At 41.4% G+C, this 8,422-nt stretch overlaps 1 long non-coding RNA gene across 1 annotated transcript; it reads left to right on the plus strand.

Annotated features, from left to right (window-relative positions):
- The first annotated feature begins 88 nt into the window (after nucleotides 1-88).
- Nucleotides 89-6,101, plus strand: LOC104995294. Its single transcript, XR_826052.1, has 2 exons — nucleotides 89-336; nucleotides 5,255-6,101. It is a non-coding gene; the product is annotated as an uncharacterized LOC104995294 (long non-coding RNA).
- The last annotated feature ends 2,321 nt before the right edge of the window (nucleotides 6,102-8,422 follow it).

Raw genomic sequence — 8,422 nt, forward strand, 5'->3', positions numbered from 1 at the left:
GGTATTATGGCTGCGCCCACTAGCCAACCGCTTGCAGGGGGCGGCCATGTTTGAATCTGTACCGTACAGCGGATGACTAGACCCTTTGTTAGGCGATTCGGCTATTTTAGGGCGGAAAGAAGCAAGTGTTTCTGGGTCTCTAAACACAGATATCACTTCTGCTTTTAGCATCTCAGAAGCTCAAACCTCCTGAGGTCAATATAGCGGCTCCCTGACTTGGAAATTAAGATTTCGTTGTCTCCAGTAGGGCAGTGAGGTAAGATGGCCGCGTACGTGTTATACAGCTTAAGTGCGGTGTGTGCGGCCATCTCCCAGGAGGAACGTCCGTAAAGCAAGGTACAACTTTGTCTGGGCCAGCTTTGTTTGTTGATGAACAGCGGAAGAGAGAAGCGTTTCTCTTGGGGAGCCTGAGGCCCCGGGAGGAAGAGGAGTCTTTACTAGGGGGGCGGCGCAGCAAGAAAGGGCAAGTACGAGGTTCTTAGCCGGTTATTGAAAGAATACGTGAAGAGCCGGGTCTTTGTCATAGGTGGCTTTACTCTATTCACACTAAAAATAAAATACCCAGTTATTTTACCAAAAAATGGGTTTATTCTGGAAACTGCAATGGGTTTATTGCAGGGAACTGCAATTCCAGACAAGCAAGCTACAGTAAAACTCATAGGCAAGTCCAACAAACGAGGAAAAGAAACTTAATTTTGTAAAGAAAAGGGAAGGTATTTGGAGGGGTCGGGGGTGGGGGGCGGTGGTTTTGAAGGAAAGTCCCTTGGAGAAACGTGAAAGTTCAGAGTGATGACAGTTTCTCTTTGGCTGAGTTGCTGGGTAGTAGATTTCTTGTAGGAGGTACAATGTACATCTCCTCTTGTTGAGGCCTGTGAATAACTATTTCCTTTTGATTCCTCTGTTGGGGTCTGTAATTGACATTTCTTCCTGTAATTGACATGGGGTGGTACTGCCTGAGATCTCCCCCTTCAGGCCTCTCTACTCTATTTGAGTGAGGTTTTCCTCTATTTTCATGCTCTAGAAGACAGAAGGGTGTGAGTGCAAGCAGTTTGTTTATTTGACAGGTAGGGTATGGGTGAGACCGAGGAGGGATGAAAACCCACACAGAGTGCATCCATGAGTAGAGTATCGCTGAGCAATGGGGGCTCAGTCAAGGGTTGATGAAGATGAGATAGTTGTATGTCATCTCTGGTTCCTCATTGTTGAGGGCTACTGTAAGGGCCTTAAAGCTGTAGCACTTTCAGCCTGCCTTACGAGCAGGTCTCAGGCAGAGTCTGTAGGTGTGTTCAGGAAGAAGCCAGCCCTCAGCATATGGGCATGGTACAGACAGCATTCACCAGAGTCCTGTTTCTAATACCAGCCAAAGCGGTGCTCTGCACATCACAGAAATTGTTTTGGAACATCTCTCGAAATGATTGGTTTGTCCTATGAAAATAGCTTTTAAAAAAATAAACCCATAATTCTATTTGGTGGTCAAAACAAGTGGTGTAACATCTGACTTCTAAAATGACTCCTGGACTTCCCTGGTGGCCCAGAGATTAAGAATCTGCCTGCATTAGCAGGGAACACCGGTCAGTCCCTGGTCCAGGCAGATTCCACATGCTTTGGGGCAACTAAGCCCTCATGCCGCAAACTACTGAAGTTCATGCACCCTAGGACCTATGCTCTGTAACGAGAACAAATGAGAAGCCTATGAACCACAACTAGAGAGTAGCTTTTGCTTGCTGCAACTAGAAAAAGCCTGCATGCAGGCTTCTCACAAAAAATAATTTAAAATAAAGTAAAAATAAAATGAAAATGACTCCCAACAATTCCTATCCCCTGGTATTTACACCCTGTGTAGCCCCCTTCCATGTTGTACCAAGGCAGATCTGTCAGGTTGATAGTATACAGTAGAAGTGAGAGTAAGTTGTAAATGACACCCCAGCTTCTGACTTGGAAGTGTTCATGCTTTTTCTCTCAAATAACTTACTCTGAGAGAAGTTAGTTGCCATGTCATTGAGGACACTGAGACAGACTATGAACAGGCCCATGTAGCAAGGAGCTGAGATATCCTGCTAACAGTCAGGGAGGAACTGATGTCGTCTTGTATCAAGTGGGTCACCTTGGAAACAAATACTGTACCCTAATTAAGCCTTGAGATGACTGCAGCCCCTATCAGTACACGGACTGCTACTACATGAGGGACTCTGAAACACCCAGCTAGCAGCTTGCATATCCTTGACTGTCATAAATATTTGTTTTTAGCCACTGCGTTTGGGAGTAATTTGTTATTCAGCAGTAGTTAATTTGGATACTTTTGGTAAAAATGCTCTAAGTGATCTCTCTGGATTTCTTGAACAAGCTCCTAAACTTGTGATTGTTCTATCAAATCAGAGGGGATTTTTAGCCATTTCCTCTTCACTTGCATAATAGAGAAATTTAAGGTTCTGCTAGATATTTAAAATTTAACAAAGAGTTTAAGAGTCTTGCTTCATTTCAATTAATACAAGTGGGTTTATGTGACACTTTTGAAATAATTAATGACCATTTAGAGAGTGCCTGTGACATGCCTGGCCTGTCATTGGCCTTCTCACTTAAAGGCCTACCCTCATTCTAGCACCAGTCATAAAGGCAAAAGGAAAGAGAGTCTTGGAGTGTCTTATGCTTAGAATTAAATGCTCTGCCTCAGAAATGACACAAGTCATTTCCTCTCACTACTCATTGAGTAGTCACCCAACCACATGAAATACAATCTTACCATAGAAACAGAAATACAATCTTAGCATAAGCTTGGAATGGGGAGAGCTAGAAATATTTAAGATCCCCTGGAGAAGGAAATGGAAACACACTCCAGCATTCTTGCCTGGGAAATCCAATGGACAGAGGAGCCTGGCAGGCTACAGTCCGTGGCATTGCAGAGAGTCAAACACTAGTTAGCGACTAAACCACCTACCACAAACTTCAGGATATCCACAAACACTATGAGAACAGTGTTATCATCACCATCCTAAAGAAAATGCAGTATAGAGATGAGGTGACCAGTCTATAATCTCTCAGTTAATAAGTGAAAAAGAAGGACTCAGAGCCAGGTATGCCTATTTTATACAAAGGTAAAGGATCATCACAGGCTTCCCAGGTAACACAGTGGTAAAGAATCTACGTGCCAGTGCAGGAGACCCATGTTTGATCCCTGGGTCGAGAAGATCCCCTGAAGAAGGAAATGGCAACCCACTCCAGTATTCTCACCTGGGAAATCCCATAGACAGAAGAGCCTGGTGGGCTACGTCCACGGGGTCGCAAAAGAGTCAGACAATGGCTTAGTGACTAAACAACAACAAAGATCATTACCATTATTGTTAACATTTTTTTGTTACTGTTAAATTTTGCTTCAACATATGTAAGGCACTGAATTAGCGAACAAAGAGAGGCCTGAGGTCTCCGATAAAATAAAGAATACTCAAGATGTTGTGGCCTGGTGGGGGAAAGGAATACACAAGAAAATGGGTAAAAAGAGTGTTTAAAAAAAGAGTATACACTGTAGGATTCAATTTATGTGAAGCTCAAGAACAGGCAAAACAAATCTACTGAGTTATAAATCAGAAAGCAGTTGACTCTAGTAACTATGACTCTGAAGAGAATCTCTTGGGGTGATGAAAATGTTCTTGTTTAGGGTGGCGGTTTCAAGAGTCTGTATAATCGTCAGGACTCATCAAAGTAAACACTTTTGATTTGTGCATTTATTATATGTAAATTGTAGCTTAATTTTTTGAAGCCAAAGAGTGTTCAGCGTTTTGAGAGATCATGTTAGTAGGGAAAATAGAGAGATGTGAAAGAACTGACAGAACTTTACCCTAGTTTGTGGAAAGATGAGGCCCTGGTGAGACCATCACAGAACTTATGGCTTATGATAGTGCCCTCTCTGGAGGCCCAGACAGAGCCATTAGAGAAAGGAGTCTCCAAGGATTCGTGGTTTGGCAAATTAAAGGCTCTGGGCTAACCTAGCTTGCAGTGACCATCAGCTCTTATTTATTCCCTAGGCTGATAGGTCTCAGCCTGTTGAACCAGATATGGTGACCTTCTACACTGTCATCATTTAAAGGGATGCCAGGCCCCAAGTTTGGCGTAAAAGGAGACATAGCTCTTCCCTACTCTGGAGCAGAAAGAACTATGCCTTGGGCTGAGCAGAAATAGGTCTTTGCCCTTGCATGAGTGAAGACTGTTCTGGATCTAGGTGGAATGTGACCTATTTCCTGGATCAAGATAGATCTTGAGAATAGCCTGGCATGAGCGAAGACCACACCCCATCCTGTCCTGTCTTGAGTCAGGGGTGTTGGTAGTGGCAGTAATTGGTGATACAAGTCTCAAAGTATAATTTTCAAAAAGTTAGAACTTGTACAGATATTCATTTAACTTATTAATGAGGGAACTAGCAGGATTGGAGATTTGGTGCAAAGTAGGTGTTCAAAGTAGTTTCAATCCCTAGGTTGGGAAGATCCACTCAAGTAGGAAATGGCATCCCACTCCAGTATTCTTGCCTAGAAGATTCCATGGACAGAGGAGCCTGGCAGGCTACACTCCAAGGGGTTGCAAAGAGTCAGAAATGACAGCATAACACACACACACACAAATAGGTATATAAGTCAGTGTCAATATATATTGCAGCGTCAATAAGACTGCAAAGTTAAATAGATATAAAACTAATGTCCTATAGGGCAGTAAAACCATAAGCTTGAAGGTTATCTTTTCTTCAGAGAATCAGTTTATATAGAACAAATATATGAAATGTACCAACTGCCAAGTTAAATTTTATCTATGTAGTCTGCATCCTACTTAGTAGTAAAAAGTGACCCAAACAAGGGTACATTCTACCAGAGCAGTGAGTTCTCAAACTGGTAGAGTTTTAATCCCCAGGGAACATTAAGCAATCTTTGGAGACAGTTTAGGGGGAGGAGTGGATGCCATGGATGCTTTCAACCACACAGAGAATAACCTGGTACAACAGAATTATTTGGGCCCAAATGCAAACAGTGCTGAGTTTAGGAAAACTTTCTCAAGAATGATTTGTTAGACTTTGGGTGGGTTTGTTAGACCATGCTCTAGTATGACTTTGAAAAGGCACAAAGGATGACACAGTATAGTTTCCTTATTTCTGGGTTTTTGATAATTTTTCTTAACACAAAGTTGGGGAAGTGTTGATAATCATTGGATCTGGGTAATGAATACTTGATGATTAATCTTTTCTCTCTCTTTTTTTTTTTGTATGTTTGCATAGCATCTTAGTTCTCTGACCAGGGACTGGGAATTGAGCCTGGGACCACGGCAGTGAAAGTACTGAGTCTTAACCACTGAACCGCCAGGGAACTCCCTAGGATGGGATTAAGTGCTAATAAGAAAAAGTGAAGAGTTAAAATTGGACATATTTAAGGATGAAATATTCACTGGACAACAGGAATAAAAAGACCAAGAAGATCCAAGAATGAATTCATCCCACTCTATGTGAGGCATCCTGAAAGAGGATTTTGCATTGAAGCAGAAAATAATTCTGGGACTTGCCTAGTGGCACAGTGGATAAGAATCCATCTGCCAATGCAGGGGTCACAGGTTCGATCCAACCAACCCTCCTATCCTCTCCTTCTTCCCCACAAATTTAGTTCAATCTGTGTGGAGCACTTAGTCAACCTCAGTGCTATTGATATCATTCATCCATCCATTTAACAAACTTGTACTGAGTCTCTACTTTGTGCTGGTGCCATGCTGGGTGCCTTGGACACAGCAGGAGGAAGACAAAGTCCTGACATCATGAGGGTTATGGTCCAGTGGGGAGGGAAGAATGATAAATCAGAAAAAGAAACACTTAATATTAGGTCAGAGGGTGGTACTTGCAGCACAAATATAGTACAAAATAGGGAGTGACCCCAAGAAGTGTGTTACTTCATACACAGTGGTGTGTGTGTAAACTCTCCAAACAAGGAGAGGACAGCAAGCTTCATGGAGAATGAGGAAGCAGAGTCTCAGAGAACACAGCCAGGCAAAGGCCCAAAGAGAAACAAGCTTCTGTGATGTTAAGAGCAGCCAGAATGGGCATGTTGATAGATAATAAAAATGGTGACCAGCTACAATTAAAGGGTTTTCCAACCCCATGTCCCCTTTTATTATAACTTTACACTATAAACATTAAATGTAAACTTGTAAAAATACAAATAACCAAAATTGTATGTGACTGATATGCAAAATAGAAAAACTTACATATTCTAATATATAATCATATAGTACATATTATATATCATATAAAATGTTTTTATTGTAATAGGAATATACAATAATAGATATTGCAGTGTACTATATTATATACAATGTTACAGTATATAATGACATGCAATATAAAATTATAACTAATGTACAAATCTAATTATATATATTTATCATCTAATTTCTAATAATCTTTTATCAAACATAATTTATCATACAGTAAAACATAATACTTCTGAGATTCATCCATGTTGGAGCTTGTGTCATAACTCAGCTGCATAGATGTACTATACTGTATTTAGTTATTCACCCATTGATGGGCATTTAGGCTATTTCCAATCTTTTGGTGATGATGAATGCAGTTCCTATGAACATTCAAGTACATACCTAATTTCTCATTTCTCTATGGTAAAAACCTAGAAGTGGGATTGCTGGGTCATAGGATAGGTATATAGTTACCTTTATAAGAACTTGTGAAACTTTTGTCCATAGTAGATATACTACTCGGTATCATTCCCACAGCAATACATGAAAGTGTCTATTGCTCTACCACTATGTTATTTATTCACTGCCATTCTAACAAGCATGTAATGGTATGTCATTATGGTTTTTATTTGCATTTTCCTGATGACTATGTCCAGTGTCTTTTCATCACCATACTTTCATTTGTATCTCATACAACCATATGGATGAGTCTCAGATACATTAAATGAAAGAAGTCAGACTCAAAAGGAGATACATACTTACATATTTATATGGATACACATACATTCATGACATGTGAAAAAGGCAAAACTATACAAACAGGAAACAGATAAGCAATATTGAGGGGTTGGGAGTAGATTGATCAAAAAGGGATAGGACCTTTCTACCATGTGTAAAATAGCTAGCGGGAACCTGCTGAATAGCACAGGGAGCTCAGCCTGGTGCTCTGTGATGATCTAGAGGGGTGGGATGAGGTGATGAGAGGGAGGGGATATATGTATACATACAGCTGATGCAGGTTGTTGTACAGCAGGAACAGAACATTGTAAAGCAATTATACTCCACTTAAAAAAAGAACATTTAAGAAAGAAATACTCATAATTTTTTAAAGAGATAGGAAGGAATTTAGGGTAGTGAAGAATCTGTTTTTTTTATTGTAGTGTTGACTCCTTGATTTTATGCTGCATTTGTCAAAAACTCTCAGAAATGTACGCTTTTAAGGGTGACTATTACTGTGTGTAAATGATACCTCAGTAAATCTAAATTTTAAAAATACCTCAGTACTATAACATTGGGCTTCCCTAGTAGCTCAGCTGGTACAGAAACCACCTGCATTGCAGGAGACACCAGTTCGATTCCTGGGCCAGGAAAATCCCCCAGAGAAGGGACAGGCTACCCCCTCTAGTATTCTTGGGCTTCCCTGGTGGTTCAGACAGTAAAGAATCTGCCTGCAATGCAGGACTCCTGGGCTCAATCCCTGGGTTAGGAAGATCCCCTGGAGGAGGGCATGGCAACCCAGTCCAGTATTCTTGCCTGGAGAATCCCCATGGACAGAGGAGCCTGCTGGGTTATAGTCCATGGGGTCACAAAGAACCCGACAGGACTGAGCAACTATGCACAGCACAGTAGCACTATGATACTATGTTACAGTAAATATAAGAGAGATATAGTTGAAAGTAATTTATAAAATAACATACATTTCCCTCTGTGAGGTTTGGGTACAGCCATTCAGAGGTTGGTCTTGTGTCAATTTATAACTGGTAATATTAACAATAGGGACACTCTCCTTGGTCTGCACTAGCTCTGCTCCCCTCATGTGAACCATATTAAATCCCTTCATCTTCCATAAATCTATTTTACAGGTGAAGCAATCAAGGCTCAGGGGAGGTTACTAGGCATCAGGGTTGGCACCAGGATTTTAATCCATGTTGACAACTTTAGCTATTTTGCTTGCATCACTCATGTAGTAAGTCGGTATCTCAGTATGTGATCTCCTGGGGGCCCCAGAGCCTCCCCAGTCTACTCCAGGCCAACAATTCCCTGGACAGTGTGTATGAGGCTATTACCCTCTCCTTATCCCTTCTCCATCCCCACAGGGTTCCTGTCCATGCAAACAGTGGGGACTTGGACAAGCAATGCTGGGGGACTTGCAGGAGCCATACTAAGTGGTCTGATGAAGCAATGTGAGCAACGGGGAACCAGCAGA

The sequence above is a fragment of the Bison bison genome, unplaced genomic scaffold (assembly GCF_000754665.1).
Source record: "Bison bison bison isolate TAMUID 2011002044 unplaced genomic scaffold, Bison_UMD1.0 scf7180017864280, whole genome shotgun sequence".
NCBI lineage: Eukaryota > Metazoa > Chordata > Mammalia > Artiodactyla > Bovidae > Bison > Bison bison.